Source organism: Neomonachus schauinslandi, chromosome 4 (genome assembly GCF_002201575.2).
Source record: "Neomonachus schauinslandi chromosome 4, ASM220157v2, whole genome shotgun sequence".
Classification (NCBI taxonomy): domain Eukaryota; kingdom Metazoa; phylum Chordata; class Mammalia; order Carnivora; family Phocidae; genus Neomonachus; species Neomonachus schauinslandi.
In genome coordinates, this window is record NC_058406.1 from 122,203,260 (window position 1) to 122,229,356 (window position 26,097).

Genomic DNA, 26,097 nt, shown 5'->3' on the forward strand with positions numbered 1-26,097 from the left:
AGTGCTAATACTGTCTGCGGGAATCTTTTTTTTTTTAAGATTTTGTTTTATTTATTTATTTATTTATTTATTTATTTGAGAGAGAGGGAGAGTGAGAGAGAGCACCAGTCGGGGGGCTGGGGGGGGCAGAGAGAAAGGGAGAAGCAGACTCCCTGCTAAGCAGAGCGCCGGATGCGGGGTTCAATCCCAGAACCCTGGGATCAAGATCTGAGGCGAAGGCAGATGCTTAACTGACTGCGCCCCCCAGGCGTCCCTGGAATCTTTTTAAGTCTCAAGCCTTGTGCTAAATAATTTACATACACTAACTCATTTAACCCTCACAGAAAAGATACGACATGGATCCTATCGTTCCCATTTTAGAGATAAGAACTTAATTCAGAGGAGTAAAGCAACTTTCCCAAGCTCAGACAGCTACCCGGCAGAGTCAGGAGGGCAGGGGAGCGTGAGGTGGTCACATGACTTGTAGGTGAATTGGAAGTACACTAGACCATTATGCAAAGCTCTGAGCTTACAGAGATGAGACTGAAAGCTAGTCTTCCATGAGGAACTCGAGTGGAGACAGGGAACCAGACGGAGGGCAGAAGGCTGTTCAGATTGGATGACGCGTGTTGCCAGAGTTAAGTAGCTGAGCCATGGCCTATGCGAAGAGTTTGTTCTCCCTGGGGCCCACCAAATGCTGAGTGTAGAAGTAACTCACCATTTTCTGTCCCCACTTACTGGAGGGGGAATCTCCCTGCAAAGTGCCATAATCAGTGTCCACGTTTTAGGGCTTGGAAAGGACTCTGTCCATATTTAGTCATTAGCCACATAGGTTGTGTATCACCCTTTCGTCTGAATCTGTCTAGGCTTTGGGAATATAGAGATGAACCTTCTCACAGAACGCAGGGTCTAGCAGGGAAAACAGACATTGCATCCTGTGCTCTTAATAACGTGTAACAAATGTTGTAGTAGGGAAAGTGCGGGCTGGTGAGAGGTACCGCCTGCCTGATGTAATGAGGGAGGTACCATTCCCAACAAGGAGGGAGGGGCCCATTCTGCCTGGAGAAGAACTTCCTACTTCTGACCATAGTACAAAGTATTGCTGCCTTAAGCCGCTTTCGCATGGTTGCAAAGAGATGGCAAAAAGAGTTAAAAGAATCGGCTTATTGTGGGGTGCCTGGGTGGTGCAGTCGGTTGAGTGGCCAACTCTTGGTTTCAGCTCCAGGGGTGATCTCAAGGTCGTGAGATGGAGCCCCTGCCCGCAGTGTGGAGTCGGCTTGGGTTTCTCTCTCTCTCCCTCTGCCCCTCCCACTCCCCTCCCCTGCGCTGGCGCTCTCCCCCTCGCCACTCTCTCTCTCAAATTAAATCCTTAAAAAAACAAGAATCAGCTTATTGTACCATTGACTTTCTTCTCAGATTCTCATTTTCAAATCCTGATCCTTTCATTTTAATCTGATCTTTATCAAGGACTTTTTTTTTCCCCCTGGGGACCCTTGCTCCTGATACAGTAGTTGCCCCTTACCTGCAGGGGATACATTCCAAGGCCCCACATCGGATGTCTGAAACAGGAGCTAGTACCAAACCCTACATATACCTATGAGAAAGTTTAATTTATAAATCAGGCACAGTAAGAGATTAACAATAAAACTAACGCAAATTTCCCTTTCCACTTCACAATTTCAGGGAAGATTTGTTCTTACCGTAGATCTTTGCAGCCGCAGCATACTATTTTCTTTCCTTATCAAGTTGAAAACTTTCACCTTTTCACTTAACGGGAGCATTTTGGGGCTTTTCTCTGGCATATGCTAATTGCCACCCTCACTATTCTTGCGCTTTGGGACCCTTATTAAGTAAAATAATACCAGCCCTGCAATACTGGGGCAGGAGATCTGATAACCGAGGCGGGCAGCAGCCTACGCAGTGTGCATGCGCGGGGAAAGGGCTGATTCGCTTCCCGGGCAGGACAGAGCGGACCTCACGAGATTTCATCGCGCTCTTCAGAGCGGCTCGAGGAGTTTAAAACTTACGAATTGTTTAATTCCGGACTTTTCCATGTAATATTTTCAGACCATGGGGAACTGAAACCGTGGAAAGCAACACCACAGAAGAGGGGGTACTACTGTATTGATGCTTTCATTAATCCTTTCAACTCCACCCATCTGACTCTCCCACCCCAAAGCTTTTCCCTGGGGCAACCGGTATTTATGACAGACAATATCCTATAAATAACCAGTTGCTACCAAATGTTAGTTACAATCACTACTACTAATGAAAATAAAATGCCAGAATCCTCGTATCATCAGCCCAACTAGCGCACTCCTTGAACCTTTATAGCCCAAAATACCTTTGGCAAACATTCAGAGGATCAGAAACGTATACCATCCTGAAAGAGAATAAAGTGACTGATAACGAACAGTCCTGATGTCGTGAGTCACACAAGCCAAGACTGGAGCTGTTCCGTAAAGAACAGGGAAGGCTGCTCGGCAGGTGTCCCTGCAGTATGAGCCCTCATGATTGATTAGATCCATATTAATTCAGCTCACAGCAACTACAAAGGTAAGTAACCCATTGGCAAGAAATAAGAAAGGCTAAAGAATTAAGAAGTAATGCTGGCTTCTTCAGAAGGGTATGGTCTCCTTTTCTGAGGTACATTACATCCAGGATTGTGTTGCAGTATAAATCACAAACACTTCAATCATTCTCCAAATATTTATTATGTATGCTAGGTACTGAAAATGTCACAGTAACAGGTAGATGCAGTCCTTGCCATCTGAATCAATAGACACACAAATAAAGCTGTGATTATAAACTGCTAGAAAGGTTATGGAGGAAAGTTAAAAGAGTTTGATGAACATTTTGAGAGGAGAGTAACTAGATTAAGGGGCCAGGGAAAGTATTGTTGAAGAAGATATTTAAACCCCAAATGAATAGGAATAGGCCAGTAAAATGACAGGAGATGAGAATGCCAACAGACACTGAATGCAGAGGGGGATGGGATTTGAAGTGGAAATCAATGCTCCTCTATAAGCAGGGGCAGTGAGGTTACCTGTGTTCTGCAGTAGCCCAGCTTCCCTGGCTGTGGCATGCCAAAGAGGATCATAAAATCTCTACCCTTCAACCTAGGTCATTAGACTGTTGGTGTTAAGTTGTTTTCTGTCTTCAGGGTCAAGACAGGACAGAAAAAGTTGCAAACTGAGCTCTGACTGCTAAGGTTATCACTGTGTCAATCCTTGAGCTTTTCCAGGTAGAACTAATCATTAGATATTCTGGGTTCGCCTACTTTAACCACACTTCACTGTCTCACTAGTGCTGTATTATAATTCCATCTTTACAATTTTTCTCTCCTTCTAGCTTGTGAGTACACGGAAATCTTACATTTTTTTTTATATTACTAGAATCTAACACACTGCCTGGCAAAGAGTAACTCCTCTATAAATGTATATTAAATAAATACATTAAAAAAAGTCAATCAGTCATTAGGTTCTGTAGAATTCTGTTGTAACTTAAGGAGATATGGGTTTACCTACATTACTCATTTTTATGTATAAGTGCCTAAAGATAATAATTGATGAGAAATAGCTTCTTTGCTTTATTGGATGATTCTCAAAATTGTAGTGAAAGAAAAAAAAGAAGTGGAAAAATATGCCGACCCAGACATTAAGTATGCAACTATTTATTTTCTTATGAAAAATGTCAATGCATTAGGAGGGCTAGTTAGATGAAGATACAAAGCCTTCTACATCACTGCCTGACTTCAAAAATGAATGCATCTATCCTCAAAAAAAAAGTCAGCACTGGGTTATTTTGTGCTCTAATTGAAACTGTGATGTCTTCAACTAAAAGAGGTTTATATTCCAAACTAATGCTATATGAATGCAATTATTCTCCAAATGTCCTATTTGGAATCATTACATCTTGCACAACAATGCCAACCACCTAAAGTTGCTGAGAATCTTTTGCCACTGACAATGGCTAGGTATCAGGTGTAATAGGACCAGACGCAGCAAACAAATTAAAATGTGTGTCTTTGTCAAATGACACTGTTTCGAGGAGTGTAAGTGACATGGCAATTAATGTCTGTGAACAGCTGGTTTTAAAGATTAAAGAAAGTGATTATTTTGCCCTGCCAGTGGACCGATCCACCTAAATGTGCTGAGATGCTGGCATTTTAAGATACATTTCCGTGAAATATGGTGGATAAGTTCATGCTGTTTAGAAAAATTTAAGCCAGTCTTACAACAGCAGAAGACCATTTTGAAGTATTTCAAGAGGCAACCCAGAATTGCAATATATGAACCAGGAATTTTATATTGCTATTTATATGGTGAGAGCTGAATTATAGAGTTATCAAATCAGAAAATGATTTGATTACAAAGAATGATTCAGATTCTTCCTGGATATGCCTCTTCTTGGATATGCTGCTTCTTTTATTCTCATAATATTGGTCTTTTAAAAAGAAAGGTGAAGGGAGAACATATTTCCATTTTTTGGAGGACTGTCATGAGTTTTAACAGGTATGTTCCTCAAAATGACTGTATGATCAGGAAGTCCCAAGGCCATGAGGACAAAATATTTACAAAGTCCAAGTATCAAATTTTCTTTAAGCCAAAATGTCTCCACTGGCTGATTGGCAGGCATGGTGAGCTCTAATCACCAAACCCATCAACTATAGAGCCTTGATGTCCCTAAGGGATGTGTCCCATGACCTTCCAAATCTTAAGAACATTCAGGAACAGTAACACAGAACTAGCAATGGACAGTGTTTGAAGGATATTTTCACAAAGTAACAACACTCATAACTCCAAGAGATTTTCTCCTTGGGTGAGGCCAATTCATTCACATAGCAAATATTCACTGAGGTCTTTCTTTCAGAGCTCACATACCTCCAAATTAGTTTCACAATGTCCTTGACTCCCATTCACACGTCAACAAATCTACGGGTTGAGGAATTACTTGCACATAGTTGAGCTTCTGACTCTTGATCTCAACTCAAGTCTTGATCTTGGGGTAGTGGGTCCAGTCCCCAAGTTGGGCTCTGGTCCCGCCTTTTTTTTTTTTTTTGAAAAAAAAAAAGTTAAATCTGCTAATGCAAATATTATAGTTTATTAATTACACACATTTATATAAAAAATTTTTAAAGAGAGACACCTGGTGGGGTGCCTAGGTGGCTCAGTTGTTAGGCGTCTGCCTTCAGCTCAGGTCATGATCCCAGAGTCCTGGGATCAAGCCCCACATCGGGCTCCCTGCTCAGGGGGAAGCCTGCTTCTCCCTCTCCCACTCCCCCTGCTTGTGTTCCCTCTCTCGCTGTGTCTCTCTCTCTCTGTCAAGTAAATTTATTTATTTATCCCAGGACCCTGGGATCATGACCTGAGCCGAAGGCAGCCGCTTAACCGACTGAGCCACCCAGGCACCCCAATAAATAAAATCTTAAAAAAAAAAGAGGGACACCTGGGCAGCTCAGTGGGTTAAGCATCTGCCTTCGGCTCTGATCATGGTCCCCACGTCCTGGGATCAGGTCCCACGTCAGGCTTCTTGCTCAGCGGGAAGCCTGCTTCTCCCTCTGCCTGCCACTCCCCCCTGCTTATGCTCTCTCTCTCTTTCTCTGACAACTAAATAAATAAAATATATTTTTTTTAATTTTTAAAGAGATGATGACATACTCTAAATTTGCCTGAATTATTCCTTATTTGGGAAAATATGACAAATACATTACCCTGAGGTCAATCAAGACCAAACCTCTGACAGCACATCTTACCTTAATTCCCTTTTTTACCAGGACAGCTGCTTTTTAAAATTTTTTTTAAAGATTTGTTATTTACTTATTTGAGAGAGAGAGAGCATGAGAGAGAGCAAGAGCATGAGTGAGGGGGAGGGGCAGCGGGAGAGGGGAAGCAGACTCCCTGCTGAGCAGGGAGCCCCATGAGGGGCTCCATTCCAGGACCTTGGAATCAGGACCTGGGCTGAAGGCAGACGCTTAACCGACTGAGCCACCCGGGTGCCCTATTTTTTTTTTAAACCAAATAAGTCTTGGGGCACCCGGGTGACTCAGTCAGCTGAGCATCAGGCTCTTAGTTTCAGCTTAGGTTGTGATCTCACAGTCATGAGATTGAGCCCCAAGTCAGGCTCCATGCTTCCAATTCTCTCTCCCTTGCATCGCCCCCACTTCTCTCCCTCAAATAAATAAATCAATAAAAATTTTTAAACTCAAATAACCTTTGCTTCTCCTCTTTATAGAGATATGTTTAGCCCAGTATCTCAGACGCCCAATAATAAATCCAAAAGCTCTCTCCACCACATCCTCCAGGAGACTTAGGCTCCTTATGGAAATAAGTTTTCTAGTATTTACACAGTTATCTCAGATTTTTTAAGGTACACTTGCCAGTTAGGTCCCACTCATGCTACTTTGTTGCATGAGAAATCTCTAAAAAATGCAAGTAAATAATAAGTCGTGTTAAGTATTATGACCTATTTTTTAAGTACTTACGGGAAATGGATTAGTTAGGAATTAGGTCTTTGAGACAAAGTTGTGACCTTGATCATGAGCAAAAGTAATACCTTGAACAAAAGTAGGAACCAGCACCTGTTTATCATAAGCCTTGCCAGGAAAAGAGAGGCTGTGTCTGTGAAGTGGCATGAATAGGTAGAGTGAAGACAAGATGGTTCCTGCCCCTTCGTTTCAAGCAAAGGAATTTAGATTTGGTCAGGCAGGTACGCTCTTAAGTAGAATAGCAGACTGATAATTTTCTGAGGAAATCCATCCTCTTAAAAACTGGAAGAAAACACATCAGAAAGAAACTGAGCTACCATATGTCTCAATAATCTGAACACAAAGTGGTAAGAGACAGCATGCGGTCTAGCTGTAGAAGCAATGAAAAAGAACCCAATCCAAGAGGCACTGTGGATAGTGAATACATAGGACCAGAGACTGATCAGACAGGAACCTGAAGCAGAAGCTAGCAACAAAATAGCTCCAAAACGCTAAGCCAAACACACACTGTGAAATTAGATACAAAAGGAGGTTGAACCAGATAATCTCTAAGGTCCATTCCAACTCTTACTGTTATGATTCCAAAAAAAAAGATGGATGAGAAGCTGGCATTTTTTTAGAAACGTGTCTAGGTCATCAAACTTTCTTCATTCTGAAAGTACCTCCTGGGCACAAGCTACATACCAGGCATGGTCCAAAGCCCTGAAAACACAGTGGTGAACAAGACAGCTCCTTATCGGATTGGGCCCATATTCTAAAGGGGATACATGCAAAAAAGTCATGGAAGGGCTTAAACTGAGATTGAGCTGATCTAGTTTATGTTTTAAGAAGGTCCCTTTGCTGTCCTACAGCAAATGAGTCAAAGGGGATCAGAGGCTAAAGAGGAAAGATTCCTTCAAAGGCAGGAAGGTGAATGTGTAAAGGGGTTAACGTTAACATCTGAAGATAGGGCTCCTGATTGGACTGGATATGGTGGTGAGGATAATGATGGCATCATGGATACTGCGTTGTTCCTGGTTTAAGTAATCGGGAATATGTGATGCCCTTAACTGTGACATGGAAAGTTGGTGGGGGAATAGAAGTTTAAGGGAAAAGCAAGCTCTTTAGGAAAACTTTCTTATTAGGGTATTTTTTACTGGAAATGTAAGTAAGAAAAGGTAGGTCGAGTGTCAACTTTTAGAGTTGTACTAGTGTTTAGATTTACGGAACTCACCACTCTGAGATGGACACGAGTATTTCGGGCTTTGATCTATTGGCTTTTTTAGCATCCAAGTGCAAGTGTTAGGGGTTTCAGTGGGCAGGGAGAGAGCAAAGCTTGCAGACTGAAGCTGAGTAGATTCTTTGATATGCAAGCCAGGAAAAAGATTACAAAATATTTACCCATCATCAAGTAGCTTATTAGCACTGTTACACCACAGATCACGGACAGTGAAGAGTCTAGGCAGGGATATTTTTTACCATCTTAGTGCCACAGGCAAGACTCAGAGGCAAACAGAAATGTTTTGGGGGGAAAATTAAATGACTTCCCTGTAGTAAGTGAGGCTGAACGGCAAAGTCAACATCCTGTCCTGTGGCTCATGTAATAGAAAACCTTTATTTACAATACTGGTCTCTGGTCTCTGTTATTTCATTAATTGGTATCTAAAAATCACTGTCTCTACCTTAATCCTTATTTAGAAACATCCAGTCGCAAAATATATTGAGGGCACCCAGAAGCAGCTAATCAATAGCACAGGGCTTCTTTCTGACAGGGAAAATCAGAACTTGGCAGGTAAATGGACTTTCTGTCGTGGCTCTCAAATCAATAGGTCAACTGGTTCTGGCTTCAAGTATTCAATATATATTTAACCTAAAAATAATAGACTCTTTTGACCCAGTTCTATGAATCTCTATTAGTAAGCTATAAGTTATTGGGAAAAGACTTAAAACTAATTGACAGGATAATTCAATAGTGAAAAGGCAGGGAATCACTTTCATATGGGATCTTATAGATCTCTCTGGTTCGTTTTTTTTTCTCTAAGTCTTAAGGATTCCACCCATATAAGAGCTCTCCAATCTTCCCTCTCCTCTCTTCTTACCCGCTCTCATGATTTCACCCTCCAATGCTATTTAATTAATGTAGTCAACATATAGTAATTGAGCAAGCACTATTCTGGGTACTTGGGAACCAAGCAGACAAAACTCCTTGTCCTTAAGGAGTTTACATTCTACTGAGGTAAACACACAAACATGAAACACGATATGTAAATAAGTTATATAGTAATGGTAGCAGGCGTTAAGTGCTATAAAAAAAGACAAGACTTAAGTAAGGTAAGGCGGAATCAATATGGCAGGTAAGAGAGGATATCCAGTCGGGGAGTCCTGGTGGAGAAGGTAAAGTCTGAGCAAAGATGTGGCTGGTGGAGGAGGAGGAGCTGGTGAAGAAGGATCTGTGGGGAAAGCATTCCAGGCAGAGGAAACAGCCAGATCAAGAGCTCATCACCAGGGGCACCTGCCTGGCTCAGTCATTAAGCATCTGCCTTCAGCTCAGGTCATGATCTGAGGGTCCTGGGATCGAGTCCCGCATTGGGCTCCCTGCTCCGCAGGAAGCGTGCTTCTCTCTCTCCCACTCCCCCTGCTTGTATTCTCTCTCTTGCTGTGTCTCTCTCTGTCAAATAAATAAAATTTTTAAAAAAGAGCTCATGGCCAGAAATGTAAGAAGGCTTAGTTGCCTAAAATGGGTGAGTGAGTGGTAGAAGTGAGAATGGGTGCTTTTCCCTTTTCCTCAGCAGGACTCAAGTCAGAAATGTAAGAGTTACCACAGACTTCTCTCCTCCTCCCATGGCCATCAACTCCATCATTGTGTCCTGGGGCTTTTCCCTCAGCAATATCCCTCTGATGTCTCTTCTGACTTATTTTGCCCTGTCATCATTCCTTATAGAGATTATTGAAGTAGGTCTTATCTATCTTCCAATCTACTGGTTTTCCAACTACATTCCTGTGAATTTCAGGAATGCCTCAGAAGTGACTCTGACTGGTCACCTTAGGAAATTGAGGAGGACCCATTTATCACTCGGATGATAAAGATATATCAAAGAATGTTTTCCAAAATGTTAACTGGGGTTATCACTGGGTGATGGGATTTCAAATGATCTTTACTTCTTTTTAGAACTTTTTGTAGTGCTTACTTTTTCTTTGGAAAAGTATGTATTACATTTATAATAAATAATATGATAATTTTATAATAAAAATATTAATAGTAAGCTCCTTCATTTGGTGCGGGTGAGGAGACTTACCCTACTTATTTACTGACATAGGGGAATACATTGTTGAGTAAAAGTCAATTTATAAAATGATACTGTAACAAAAAGAGAGAGAGAGAGGCAAACCAAGAAACAGACTCTTTTTTTTTTTTTAAGATTTTATTTATTTACTTGACAAAGAGGGACACAGCAAGAGAGGGAACACAAGCAGGGGGAGTGGGAGAGGAAGAAGCAGGCTTCCCGCGGAGCAGGGAGCCCAATGCCGGGCTCGATCCCAGGACCCTGGGACCATGACCTGAGCCGAAGGCAGACGCTTAACGACTGAGCCACCCAGGCGCCCCTAGACTCTTAACTATAGCGAACAAACTGATGGTTACCAGAGGGGAGGTGGGTAGGGGGATGCGTGAAATAGGTGATGGGGATTAAGGAGGCACTTGTGATGAGCACCAGGTGTGGTATAGAAGTGTTGAATCACTATATTGTACACCTGAAACTAACATTACACTGTATGTTAACTAACTGGAATTTAAATAAAAACTTTAAAAAAATAAAAAGATACTGTGTCTCTATCTGTACAGAATAGAGACTACAAGATACATGCCAGCATGTTATTGATGGTTTTCTCTGGACACTGTGGTGATAGGTGACTTTCCCTTTGCGTGTTTCTATACTGTTACATGTTTTATACGTTGAATAAATATATATTACATTTATAATTTTTTAAAAAATAGCAGTGTTGTTCTTTAGAGGTTCCATACATTTTAGAAAAACTAGTACCAAGAAATTTAATAGTATCTCATATTTACATTGAAACTACTTTTTTTAACGCTAATTAAATCTCTAACCCATTTTTACCTCTTGATATGTGCTCCTACCCCACTGACTTACTGCCATTTCTAGAAAACCAGGAAAAGAAGAAGATGTTCATGCGATTGTTTCTCTTTGTGCAGCCCTAAGATAAGGGAAAATGACAGACGAAATGGCATTGGAGAGACTGCATAGGAAGAGCCTCCCATTCTTTTAAACAGCAAATGGATAAGGGCTGGGACTATAAGCATCGACCTGGGAATTCTTAGCACATTTGTCTCCTCCAGATTCCCGCAACAATAATATTGTGTATTTGTCTCGGTTGTTTAATCCCTGTTCTTTAATTTGTATTGCTCAGATCTGGAAGCCCGTTTTTTCCTCGTATTGAAATATGTGCATTATCATTTGAAACTCTCCCCTTCAGAACTGCGTTTTCTTGCTCACATTCTAATCATAAAGGGTTAACTTACGGGCCTTACCTTACACTTGTTCCTAGAAATCCTGACCAGAAAAGCTCTCCTTAGTGAGCCCTCAGTGTCTTTATTTTATATCTAAGCCATCTTCTCAGTCAATGAACCTCCCTAAAAGATTAATGTAGTTTGAACTTTTATAGAGGAATATCATTTGTGCGCTGTCATATTTAGCACAAATGGTTCTTCAGTCACAGCTCAGTAATATTCCAGCATATTATTTCCATGGCATTTGAGAGTTTAAAGAATTATTGAAGGGCACGCTGTACTCGTTTGGTAATAAGGCAGAGAGCACTGCCATCTACATATGATTTCAACAAATGGAATCACCACTAATTTCACTGCACGTAGCAAAATAGTTGTGATAATAATCCAGGTAAAATATCCCACTGGAGGAAATAGAGGAGATGGAGTCTTTTATAAGACCTCCAAGAAGTATTGAAGAGGAAGTCTTAGGAGCTGAGGGCAAAATGTTGAGAACTCATCTTCCCACATTGAATACATACCTTTGACGCTGCGGTTTTATCAGCCCTGGCTGTGAGGCCGTGGCCCTCGCTGGCCAGGAATTTTCTGCAGAAGCTGCCAAAGCTTCCCAGGCATCATGCAGCATGATGGAACCACTGGAGCCACTGAAGAGGAATGAAGGGGTTAATGTCGTTTCGGGGGAAACTATAACCACACCAAAGCTCAGGTATTTGGTGAGAAATGTCCCTGATTATTGGGGCTTTGTAAGGCGCATAGGTTAGACTAGTTTGACCTTTTTTTAACATTTGGATTGACAGATAAGTTTTAGAGGAAGGAAAGGTCTTGTTCACTGTCAGGTGTCACCAAATAGTAGTATGACGATTTCTGGATCTGCGCTAAATCAGAAAGAGAGAGAGAAACCTGCTGTCATGAAAGGTCCTTTTCATATGTGTTATTCCCGCTCTATTTCAGGTATTGACCTTTTTTTGTTGAATTATTCATTCCAAGCAATGACCGTATTTAAATCTCCAAGCTATGAGAATCCTGAGAGCAGAGACGGATCTCATCTTCCATTTCTATATCAAGAAAGGGATAATTTTGCCATTTGGAGAACTGGCTTATTCAATAACGCATTACAGTTCTTCTGCCTATTAAAAGTTATTCCCTGCAACTAGCATTAACTTAGTGAGACATTTTGAGAATACTGCTATTTGTATTAGTTTGAAAAAACCCAACCCTTAATTTAGACAAAAATGGCTCCCTCTCCAGTCTTCTCCTGTTGCTTCCCAATGACTTCAAGCCCCTACTCTCCACCTGCCATGTCTTTAAGGAGTTCAAGCCTTTAGGAACATGTTCCTGCACTATCCGAAGGCAGCATCTACCTGTTATTTATTAAGGGAGTGTGAAATTATTCCAGCAACCTTTTGGTATCTCTCAACCCTTGGGAATTAGACTAGCTACAAACTAGATAAAAACCATAAAAAGTATACAAATGCCAATAAATGGTTCATCCAAATACAGCTGGAGTGACCATGTATCTGCCAAAATACTCAAAAGTATGAAAGGACGGGGCGCCTGGGTGGCTCAGTCATTAAGCATCTGTCTTTGGCCCAGGTCATGATCCTGCAGTTCTGGGATCGAGCCCTGCATCAGGCTCCCTGCTCAACGGGGAGCCTGCTTCTCCTTCTCCCTCTGCCTGCTAAATAAATTAATCTTAAAAAAAAAAAAAAAAAAAAAACAGGAATTGTATCACATAGTATTTGGTATCTTGTATATAAGATCAGGATTTGTTTCCAAGCATCTTACTCTTCTCCAGGTATCCCATGTTGACGACAACACACCAACACATTCTGTTTCCCTGGCTCTGTCACTGTTCAGGAGTGGCCATGGGCCTTAACCACATCCAGTAAACATGAAATTCAGCATATCAGTCCAGACCTCTGCTTTCTCCTGCTAGATGTGAACGGAAACCGCACACTGCGTTGTGAGTTAGTGCAAGTCACCTTACAACCACTAGGGGGCATCAGACCTGGGGTAAAGATCACGCTTTAGAAGGTAAAGTGGAGAGAAGGTGAAAACTGGTCCTTAATGTCATTATTAGGCTCTAAATGAAGCCCCAAAGCCTGGCTTACTCTATGTTTTTCAGTGACAAAAAAAATCAACCTTTTTTAATCTTAAGGTGGATTTAGACAGGTTTTCAGTTATTTGCAAAAATAAAAAAGTACTGAAAAAATTGAATTACGTCTATTAAAAATCTAAATCAAGAAGTACCTTGCCAAAAACTAATTAAAACATTTTGGTCTATAATTTTATACAATACTCATCACCGGGCCCCCCAGGTGCTGTGACAAATGAGCAAGTGTGATAAATTAGAACAAGACACCATACAATTTCCCAGGCCCTGCCTACCCAAGACCTCTTTTATTTTTTATTTTCTTACTTTTTTTTGTCTCTGAACAAAACTGGAACTGAGGATTAGATACAATTTTCTCTTTCATTCAAGGCCCAGATGGCAGACTGCAAAAACTTAATTTCTGGTCTCTTGGTAGAAATTTTAGGACCGTCAACTCTTAAGATTTTAAGTAATTCAGTCAGCGGCTATAGACACTATATGTTTGGGAATTGTGCTGTCTTCGGTTTTGTTGTTGTTTTGTTTTGTTCTTAATAACTGTAACATATCTTAATATTCATAGCCCATCCTCAGAGGAAACCAGCAGGGTGCCCACTGTGTCTGACAGCATGGATTGTTTACAGGCCAAGGATCCCCAAGGATGGAGCTTTGAGTAGCTGGAGCTTTGGAGGACTGGTGTAATGGAGCTCAGTGAGCATTTGGGAACATTTGGGAATTGCGCCATGAGATGCTGCCTTGAGGGAGGGTTGAAAATAGGAGAACAATGACATGTGACAGAGTCAGCCTGGGACAAAAAAGGAATGTAGGCTCTCTCTCATTCTATCTCTCAAATAAATAAATAAAATCTTAAAAAAAAAAAAAGAAACAGATTTTTTCATTTCCCTACGAACTTTTAGTGAGAGGTGCCTTGGTAGTCTGTTAATGTACATTTGTTTCTAACAATATTAATAAGTCTTGCTAAACACCTAGGACACAGGCATTTCATATAAAGACTCAACAGTAGTGTCACTTTTATTCATTTCTCTCACAACTGTTCTGTGAACTGGATTAATGGTGTGACTTCATTTTACAGACAGAAAGGCTGACGTAGAGATAGAGCAGGAAAGCTGCCTTGCTCGCCCTACAAAGCCCACAGCAGAGTGAGAATTCACATTTACTGTCTCTGTTGTCTGCTCGCCAGAGTGCCTGATACATGAGGGTCGCGCCTTTGTACTGTGTCATTCATAAAACAATGAAGAGGCTGCACGCTGGATTCTCTTAGTCTTGCATTAAGGAAACACCTAAGGACAGCATTTTTCAGAAGTGATCTTTCTCTCATAAGAGAAATGTGAGAAGAAACCCCGAGTGACCCCATCTCAAGGAGTACGAAAACCCCTTCTTATCAGGAAAGGAGCTATCTCATGGGGTGCCTGGGTGGCTCAGTTGGTTAAACGACTGCCTTCGGCTCAGGTCATGATCCTGGAGTCCCGGGATCGAGTTCCACATCAGGCTCCCTGCTCGGCAGGGAGTCTGCTTCTCCCTCTCCCGCTCCCCGTTTGTGTTCCCTCTCTCGCTGTGTCTTTCTCTGTCAAATAAATAAATAAAATCTTTTAAAAAAATAAAAATTAAAATTAAAAAAAAAAGGAAAGGAGCTATCTCACAGTTTCAGTGATTTTACTACAAAAGCAAAAAATACTAACCTTGTTCCCTTTCCTCTCTTTGGCAGTAACGCTGACCAAAAAAAAAAAAAAGAGAAAGAAAACAAACATTCCCAATTGTGAGCCTGAGTTACAGGTGAAGGGAAGCTTTAGAGGCCTCCCTGAAGATGTTATGTTCATTTATCTGCAAGTGATTCTTCACCAAAGTTATAACAAAAACAACTGGGGGAATTTGGGAAGTTGTGAGGACCAGAACCCATCGGGATAATTTCAGAAACAGAAAGAAGATGCTTCTGCCAATCTCCAGCAGTCCCAACTTAAACATTCCCCTTCTTAACTGAGCACTGCTACTGATTTTTGTGATTATTTCACTTGTGAATGGCCGGTGGTGGGGGAAAGTTATATGACAAATACACTGATTCCTTAAAAGAATACTTCAGGATTTGTGGGACTTCGCGTAGATCTCCTTTCACTTTGGAATCTAGCCTTCCTATTGATCTGCTTCATCTGCTGGCAGCTCCCATGGCTCTGAATCAATACTACTGTCACAGGAAGATTCCAGACAGCTGTCCCTGTGGTCACCAAGCACCTGTGTTTTATGAGTTGCTCATCCGTTGACTCTAACAACTGAATTTGAGAAACTGTGACTCAGAGAGAGGACCCTTCAAAAAAGGCCGTGTTTTTAACACATAGAAAGACTTTAATTAAAACAGAGATAACTGAATCCCCTGGCATAATGTCTTTTTTAAGTGGGATATGACTTTTCTCTTTGTTCCTGAGTAAGACTCAATTTCTAATATCTCTATTCTTCTCCTTACTAGTGGCATTCACTCCTTAAACTTCTTTTCCTTAATCAGCCACTTTGCTTCTATACTAATCCATTGATTTCATACTTTGTCAATGTCTACATCTTTAGCTACACCCTGAGGAGACAAAAATGGGGTGCCCTGGGAGTTAGGAAGATAACCTGTTGCAGTGGGGAGGACATGGTCTGTAGAGACAGTCCTACTTTGTCCCATATGAACTGCGGGACTTTGGACAAGTTCACTCACATTAATGCCTACCCTGTAGGTTCTGTGGGAGGGTTAAATGAGACACAGCCTGTCAAACACACAGTACTGTGCAAACAATAGGTGTGGACTTAACAAGTATCTGACTTCAGTCAAGCCATTTAACTGCTTTGTCTCAGCTTTTTCATCTTGACAGTGGAAGTGATAATATGCAGACTAGCAATAAAATGGAAGTAACGCAAAGCATGCAGAGTATGTGGGAAGCAGCGAGCACTCTGCGAACGTCAACCTCCCACCCATGATCGATACGAGAAAGACCATCTGGATGGAAGTTTTATGATTCTGTGACTTAAAATATACACTTTTGATGGACTCTCTAGGTTGGAAAATCCTGTGACCATTGTTTTTCCTGTGCATTGATGCATCATATGTGTGTTTATGATAATTACAAGAGTCCCACCCACCAACTGGTACTTTCTAAGTAAGGCAAATGCCATCATTACCTCCGTTTTTCTAGATGGGTGTTATCTTAAGTGTGCCCTGGAGAGCATTCATGGTACAGCATATTTCATTAAAATTACATAATGAGCAGTTCAATGGTCAAGTAAGTTTGGAGAATACGAGTGAGGAAGAGTAAAACAGATTCTTTTAATCTAGGATAATTTAGAGCTTTTAATGTGCAAATGTCCATCATGAACCATCCCCCCCCCCCAACAGAAAAGCAATGTACTTTGTTTTGCAAAGTTCATCAAACTGGTGTGGGCATGTCATGGGAGAGGACATGTGTTCTTAGGAAGACACATTAGAAATGCTGCTCGCAGTATGATCACTAGCAGGCCGTGTTGTCAATTGAGAACCAACACATAAGCCACGTCCGACATTTTGGGGCACCACAGACTTAAGACTCTTTAAAACATAAAATCTTTTAGAAAAAAATTAAAATAAAATAAAACATAGATTCCCAGGTCCTACCCCAGACCTCCTGAGTCCAAATCTCCTAGGATGAAGCACTGGCATCTGGATGTGTAAAAAGCTCCACCAAAAGATCTGATGCCAAGTCGATGCTGAGAACAACTATTGTGGAAGGTTTACATGGATCCTGAAGACACCATCCTTCTGGACTTTGACATATGATTTGACAAATAAATTCCCACTTTACAATCAATTGAGTCATATTCAGTTCCCCCTGAGGCCCTACATACACTAGTCCAAGCCTTGCTAATTACCAGGGTTGTTATTGAGACCCTATGAGGTCTGACCTGGAGCCCAGCGTGTAGCACAACGCCTAGAACTCTCTGACACCCCATGCAAGTTCTTCCAGTGAATGGCAGTTTTAAACTTAGTGGATTAGTTATAGATAACTCCATGCCCGTCTTCTATATTATTGGAGTTCCGACAATAACTACATTATCATTAACAAGGTAATCTCAATGCTTCCTTCCCACTTCACCCTTATTTACTACTAGAAATAGTATCGTCTGGAATCTAGCCAAATAATACCTCCAACTGGACTTGCACTTCACTCTGCTAAGTGGTCTTGAAAACTTGTTAAAAGCAGTAACCCAAATGTATTGGTTTCCTATCGCTATTAGAGCAAAGTCCCACAAACTAAGTGGCTTACAACAACATATTTATTCTCCTACAGTTCTGGAGGTCGGGAGTCTAAAATCAGGGTGTACACCGGGCTACATTCCTTCTGGATACTTCAGGAGAGAACTTACTTTCTTGGCTTTTTCAGCTTCTAGAAACTGCCACATCCCTTGGCTTGTGGCTCCTTCACATCACCCGACCCCCTTTCTTCCATCATCTGTTTCCTGCCACTGTCCCTGATCCTCCTGCTTCCCTCTTACAAAGGCCCTTGTGGGGGCACCTGGGTGGCTCAGGCAGTTAAGCGTCTGCGTTTGGCTCAGGCCTTGATCCCAGGGTCCTGGAATGAAGCCCTGTGCGTCAGGCTCCCTGCTCAGCGAGGAGTCCGTTTCTCCCTCTGCCCCTCCCCACAACTTGTGTGTGTGTGTGTATGTGTGTGCGTGCGTGCACCCTCTCTCTCTAATAAATAAATCAATCTTTAAAAAAATAAAAAAGGCCCTTGTGATTACACTGGCACACCTGGATGATCCAGGATAACCTCCCTGTCTCAAAATCTTTAATCACCTCTCCAAAGCCCTTTTTATTTTGTAAGGTGACATATTCACAGGTTCCAAGGATTGGGATTTGAACATCTTTGGGACAAACATTGTTCAGCCTATTGCACTGATGATTTCTCAATTCATCTAAAACATATATTGACACACACATTGTTTAAAAAGTACAGGGCACTCTTGGGTGCTATCAGGGATCCTAAGGATAATAGACCAAGTCCCAAATCTTAAGGATCCTATTAAGGATCTAATAAGGCAAATAAAATAAATTTATAAATGATTTTCAGTTCAAAGATTTGTATAAGCAAGCAAAAGGGACAGAACAATATGGTCTCTGAGAGCCAAACACAAGAAATTAAGTAGGACACTAAATTCAGAAAGTGCCAAAAGTTAAGGTTGTCATGGCAACATGAACTCGGTAACACAGCAAAACCTGTTCTTCAAAAGTATACACTTAACAGCTTTGCACAATTATGATCTGCTGAAAGAGCAGCTTTCATTCAATGATCAAGAACGCTCTACAACTACAGATTAGCTCTTGTTCTATAAGACAAGAAATGGCTTGCCTCACCAAACTCAACTTCACAAACATTTAGATGTCATCCACTATGTGTAAGACATGGAGCTAAGTCCCGAGAGGATACAAATATGCATAATACCTAATTCCTGACCCCAAGAAACTTCTCATCCGGGGCTAAGCGTGCAAGTGATGACAGAGAAAGTCCACGAAGCAGGAGTGCTGGGGGAGAGGGGTCAGAGGTACGAGGTCTCGGGCTGCTGGGGATGAGGACAGGTCCCCTGGATCAGGTGGCATTTGAAAGGAGCTTCAAAGATGGGATATTTTTAAGAAGATGCTAAGGTGGGAACACCCCAGCAAAAAGCTCAGAAGCTGGAGAGAGCAGAGTATGTAAAGGAACAGTAATTAACAGTGTGGCTGAAATGAAGATTACATGTAGGGCGCCTGGGTGGCTCAGTCGGGTAAGTGTCTGCCTTCGGCTCAGGTCGTGATCCCAGGGTCCTGGGATCGAGCCCCAAGTTGGGCTCCCTGCTCAACCAGGAGCCTGCTTCTCCCCCTGCCCGCCCCCGCCCCCCGCCCCGCCCCGGCTCGTGCTCACGCATGCGCTCTCTCTCTCTTTCTCTGTCAAATAAATAAAATCTTAAAAAAAAAAAAGATTACATGAAAATGGTCTTATAAAGCCAGGGCCAGGAATGATAGACAATGATGTAATTAGCAGATATCAGTGTTTTCACTGATATTTCACAGATTTAAAGGGTCAAATGTCTCTTTCAGAAAAGCCCTTATCTGATTTTCTCAAACTTTTTACTGATAAAAAAAGAAAAAGTCTTATTGATCATGTTCTATTGTGACCATCTGCCTTGGCGTGTGTTGATCCCCTGCGCCTGAAATGCAAGGCAGAAATTATCATATCAGCTTTGTAGCTAAGGACGTTGAGAATCAGAGATTAATTTCCCAAGCATACACAAGAAAGGAAGTGGTAAAGCAGGGGTTTACATGTTGTCTGTCTGACCTCCAAGTGATTTTCTTATTCTGATTATTGATTATTTGATGTCTTTCTCCCCAGTTAAGCTCCAAATATCTTAAGGATAAGGTTCATACCTTGCTCAACTTTGTATCCTCAGAATCTAGTTCAGCGACAGACACCCAGTGGGCCCTATGTACTTTCTGTTGAATGAATGAATAAATAAATTTTAGGCAAGCAGTTATTGAAGGAGGGGTGTTCCTTTCTCTGTGGAGGTAAAATGATTTTCCACAGAGCAGTGATGTCCATTGCATGCCCTGTTACACTAAACATCTGGTGGGCTTTATTCATCAGCTGGTTCTGTATAATAATTTTTTAAAAGTGAGTATGAACTTCATGGATGTCCCTTCCCTCATCCTAGTTTATGCTTGCACCTTTCCCTTCTCCTGTTCTGTCCAAAACTTGTTCCTAGGCGGACTGAAAAACACCATCTCCCGTTATGCTGGCATCCTTGAAGATATGTTGGCATCCTTGCCAGCTGGGTTTTTATCTCCCACGGTTCAGAGAGCCCACCTAAAACCTCTATATAACTTGTGATATCACAGGGCACCACTGACTTCTCAGAGTCCTGTTTGAACTGGCTTTCAGGAGAGCTTTGCCTTTTCTCTCTCTCCTCTCCTGGAGATTTTTATCATCTAAGGGCATCTTGGTGATCCTTCCCTTTTTCTACTTACAATAAGAGAAGATAATTTGCTCTTTGCCTATTATTTCACCTAACCTTGGTAAATCCCCCAATCTACTTTGATCCTGTATTTTCGTCTGAGTTTATGTACTTTGCCTACTGCTCTTTCTACAAGATCTGTTATGTTCAATGTTTCTCAAAAGACATGTTATTTACTCTTCTCTAATGACCCTTCCCTGGCTTTAATTTCCAAGTATTGGAAAGACTGCTAACATCTTTTCAAAACTACAAACTAAGGGGATGCCTGGGTGGCTCAGGTGGTTAAGCATATGCCTTCAGCTCAGGTTATGATCCCAAAGTCCAAAGTCCTGGGATGGAGTCCCACATCAGGCTCCCTACTCAGCGGGGAGTCTGCTTCTCCCTCTCCCTCTGCCCGCCTTCCTGCTGGCTCTCACTCTCTGTCTCTCTCTCTCAAATAAATAAATAAAATCTTAAAAACAAAAACAAAAACAAAAACCTACCAACTAGGAACCTTGGAGAAGCACTGAATTAATCTTCTATCCCACACTCTCACCACTAAATTGCCAAATTTTGCCAATGTCTTCTGTACCAAAATTTTCATAACCATCCCTTCCCTTTTATTCCTCAATCACTATAGGTTTGTTGAGTTTATTATATTTTCTCCACTCTTTGCCTTTACATTATCCATATTACCACTGAAAATACCACAGGTATTTTCTGTGTGCTTTGCTTTAATTGGGGCAACTTCACTCTCTGAGCCATAACGCCATCTCACAGGCCTTTGGGTGCCGTCAAAAGTCTTCGCTGTGCTCTTCATCAAGACACTACGAATTACCTAAATTCCTTAGCTTCCTTCCATGTCCAAGGTCTCCCCATCTTGTTAGGCTTATCTCCTTAACGATCTCTCCCCACTCTACTCTTCCAGTTTCTTCTTCTGCTTCTCCATTCATTCAAATTGTGTCAGAAATTCTCCCCTTCTTTAGACCCTTATTAGGTAGATCCCATAGTATCAAGAAATCCTGTCAGCATGACCCTCAAAATATTTACAGAATCTCCATGTCCGCTGTCATGACGTGGTGTGGGCCAGCCCCCCACTCCTTCTAAGATTACAGCAGTCGCCTCCCTGGGTCTCCCGGCGGCTGCCCCCACTGCACTGTTCCCAACCAGCAGTTCCACTGACCCTTTTACAAATAGAATCAAATCTCTTCTCTCCTCTGCTTTAAAACCCTAGATGGCTCCCCGAGTCACTCGTAGTAAAGGCAAAGTCCTCCAGAGCCTAGACTAGAGTCTGCCCTCTTTCCTCTGTGACCTCGGACCTCATTCTCTCCCCCCTTGCTAGTGCGTGGCAGCCACGTAGCCACAGGGCGGGCTGCCGCCTGGAGGGTTGGCATACGCTAGCCCTCCTACCTGGGGCCCTGTTTCCCCGTTTATCCACTCCTTCCAGTCATTGTTCCAATGCTATCTTATCCATCCTATTAGTAAGGCCTACCCTGCCTTAAAAATGCGACTCATTCCCTCTCCCTGCTTTGTTTTTCTCCTTGGCACTGATCACCGCCTAATATACTAATACGGGTTTGTTTGCTGAATTTTTGTCTTTTTTTTTTTTTTCACAAAACAGTGACAGGAACAGGACCTGGCACGTGGCAGGGACTCAAAGCAAACTTGTTGAATGAATGAAATCAAGCATTAATGCACTGGAAGCTTGATATTTTGCCCTCGTTACTATTCCAACTTCATGGGATACAGAACATATAAAACACAGCCTGTATGAGGCAGAAGTGCACATTCATGGTTTTGCCTTTTTTATATGTTTCGCTCATAAGCAGCAGAGCCAGGCTATTTTATTTGTAAAGTCACAAACAACAATGCATTCGGTGTGTTTGGAACCTGAAGGGGCCTCTGAGACACCAGACGCACAGTGAGCAGTCCAGACTATAGAACGAGGCACGGTTCCAAAGTGGACCAAGAAGAAAAGTTATTGTGCAAGAATATTGATAAGATGCCGCCTTACATTCTAAGAAAAAGTTGTTTCCAATGGTCTTACTTGCAAATCTTAGGATCTTACAGTGTCAGGGTCTTTTTTTTTGCCCCCGTTCATACAGAGATTTTTTTTTTAAGACCCTAGATCCTCAGTTTATATAACAGTGAGATATAGGATTCAACAAATAACACAATAACCATGGGGCTTGAAAAAGAGTTCTGAATTTGAAATGTTATACACGTCTTAGATTTTAATTCCTACTATTTGTATAAAATGTTGATCAAACGTCACATGGAATAAATAAGAGTCTGAATCCTTTGGCAGAGAAGCCCCACTGTAAAACCATCTTTGCCAGAATTAGCCCGTCCGTGTGAAGTGACAAAGATGACAAGATGCTGCTGCTGCTACCCGGGCTTGTGGGTGAGGGGAGCCACCATAAGGCGACCCCTCAGCAACACGCTTGAGTGAACAGACGGGTCTTCCGGGTCTTCCGCGGCGCCCTGAAGGCGAACAGACCCGGCTCCGCTGGACCTCCGGACCGATAATGCACTCGGTCCTGTTTCTCTCCTTGAGAATACCCTGCCCCTGAGTTCCCAGACTTCAAGCCTCCAGCTCCTTCATTCCTAGCACCGTGGAGGAATCACAGAAAGGAGGGCTCCTGGGAAGAGCACATTTCAGTCCTACCTGGCTGTCTGGATAAAAGCCGGCACCTGCACCTGCTCGGCCAGCGCGCCCGGGGTCTGCAATGTCAAGGCTGCACAAGTGTAAACACATTCCAAGGAAAAGGGAGGGCTTTTCTAAACATCACCGCTACCTAATACATTTAAAAACTTGGGAAAGCATGTCTTCCATCCTTTGCTGCCACCGTCCAAGCGCAGGCTTCACCTTAAAATTTAAAAAAAAGAGAAGGACACCTTGTCAACATGTTCCTGTGTTTAGTGCACAGACTCTGCCCACTCTGGCAACAATGTAACTGTAGGATTTTATTAGTAACTTCAACGGTGGTGTTCCAGTTTTGAAAATGTTGTTTGGTCAAAAGTTTAGATTTTAAGTACACAAAGGTAAACATACAAAACTGTTTAGTGCAGCATTGTTCTTAGCAACAAGAGTAATATGGAAAACAACACTCGTCAATTAAGGTAGTTTAAGAAATTACAGCACCAACATACTTTGGAATAATATATAGCCTGTAAAAATTAAACATAGGAAGGTGTCCATGACAAAGTAAATGTAAGAGGTAAGCTACAAAACAGTATCAGTGTTGCATGATCTCATTTCATTAAAAATGTAAATGTTGAGCGCCTGGGTGGCTCAGTTGGTTAAGCGACTGCCTTCGGCTCAGGTCATGATCCTGGAGTCCCGGGATCGAGTCCCGCATCGGGCTCCCTGCTCGGCAGGGAGTCTGCTTCTCCCTCTGACCCTCCCCACTCTCATGTGCTCTCTCTCATTCTCTCTCTCTCAAATAAATAAATAAAATCTTAAAAAAAAAATGTAAATGTTTGTCTTTACAAAAAGAGATAGCTAGGAGGATATTAACAAACCGCCTGAGGGGATTATGGGAGACTTCATTTTCTATTTCACATATTCCTATGTTTTAAAAGTTTACAACAGGGGCGCCTGGGTCGTTCAGTCGGTTAAGCATCTGCCTTCGGCTCAGGTCATGGGCTGGTGCCCCGAGTTGGGCTCCCTGCTCAGCAGGGAGCCTGCCTCTCTCTCTCCCCCTCTGCCCTTCCCCCCCCTCGTGTGCTCTCTCCGTCTCTCTCTCCAGTAAATAAATAAAATCTTTTAAAAAATAATAAAAAAATAAAAGTTTGCAACAAGCATTTATTATTAATTTGAACAAAAAACCCATGCAGGGGTGTGTGTGTGTGTGTGCGCATAGGCACACCTGTAATTAAGTTCTCCAAACTTTGGACATAATAAAATCCAAAGTAATAAATGGCACATTGTAATGGCAATTAGTTTGTTATTAATCATACCCAGACTTACATTATACCTTTTATCACTTCATAAGAAATACATGATCCTAAACTGAGAAGACTGAGGTCATTCACAGGAAAACAATATCTTGTCTTCTGACTCAAAAGCCCCTGCAACCACCTATTGTTAACTGCAATTACCCACTCAAACAAATACGTGAAAACGAAGCCAAAAATGGAAATATAAATTTAGGTGAAAACCGCAGCCTAGGTAGAACTATCTTCTTTCCCCAAAGCACTCTCTCTCCTCATGCCCTACCCACACAAACTCCCCCAGGTAAGCTCAGACCCCAAGACCTGAAAACCACTTTCTTTCATTGTCTTGCTTATTGGTGGGAGCAGGTTGTCAATCACCACAAAGAACACAGTAAGATCCCAAAGATTCCCAGATCTTCTAAGATTACTTAAGAGAATTCTGTGACAGAAATACATAGACCAGCAGGTACAATGCCCCATGTTCAGACCTGACTCAACACAAAATATGGTAAGCAAGGAAAACAACTTCAAGACGAACAAAGAAAATAAAATCCTCAGTACATCTCTCATAAAAGGCCTGAGAGGTGGTCTGAAAGCCCTCGTTGGCTACTCTATGTTCAGAAAGAACCAAATTACAAAGGTTAGTCTGTTTTCCCGTTGAAGTGCACTTATAACAACCTCTCCGTGGATGATAAATTTAAATGAACATTTCTCTGCTGCCATCTCGTGGATTACTGAGATAAATGCAGTCAAAACTGAGGAACAGGCAAATCTAAAGTCCTTCCCCGCCAAATTATGCCAGATATGAAAAGACTTATGGATTGTTTATGACCAATTATTTGACAGGACAAAATATAACTCAATTTATATGGCATACTATTCTTAACATATTACACATCTTCCTAAGAACCAGATTTATTTCTAAGTTTAAGATATTTTAGTTCTCAAATGTTACCTTGATAGGGAAACAAATGTTTTTGTCACTACTTAGGCAATAATTATTATAAAAGACTAATGTCTTGTAGATGGTAAGATTTGTAGCTGCAATTTTTAACCAAATATATAATAAAATGTTAAAATGGCTACATGCTATATTAAGGCATTGATCACTTAAAAAAACAACTAATGTTGTAATGTATACTGTTGGCATTATGTCTATCACTTAATACTAAAATTTAGAAAACAAAGTCAAAATCCTGGGGTGCCGGCTGTCTCAGCCTGGGGGGTTTGCGACTCTTGATCTCAGAGTTGTGAGTTTGAGCCCTACGCTGGGTGTAGAGGTCACTTAAATAAATAAACTTTAAAAGTAAAAGTTAAATACCATATCTAAAGGTATGTGCTATTGTGATGATGTTGAGAAATATATACGTGGTCTTTGTCCCCATTCCCATGACAGAACTCCTTAAGCCCTTGAAATTTCCTAAATGACAAAAGCAATAAAGGTGTCTTTTGTTACGTTAATGAGTTGACTCTGGACCACATCTAAGGCTGGGCCCCAGAGGTTGAATCAATTACCAATTGCCAGTGCTTTAATCAATCATGCCTATGTAATGAAACCTCCTTAAAAACCCAGAAAGAGAGGGTTCAGAGAGTTTCCAGGTTGGTGAACACATGGAGATTCAGGGAGAGTGGGGCGCCTGGAGTGGGCACGGAAGATCTACACCCTTTCCCCATACCTCACCCTGTGCAACACTTCCATCTGATTGTTCCGAGGTAGGTCCTTTTATAATAAACTAGTAATCTAGTTAGTAAAATGTTTCCCCGGGTTCTGTGGGCCATTCTAGCAAATCAGTCGTACCCAAGGAAGGGATCCTTAGAACCTCCAATCTGTAGCTGGTCAATCAGAAACACACGTGACAATCTGGACTTGCAAATGTCATCTGAAGTGTGTGGAGGGTGCAGTCTTGTGGGATTGAGCCCTTAGCATGATGTATGTGGTACTCTCTCCATGTAGTGTCAGAACTGAGCTGAACTGTAGGACTCCCAGCTAATGCCAGAGAATTGCTTGGTGGTGTTGGAAAACACACAGAATGAAAATGGTGTCAGGATCATGGATATCATCTGTCATCAGATTCTGAATGTGGTCCCAGTGGGTGAATGCTCCTGTGATGT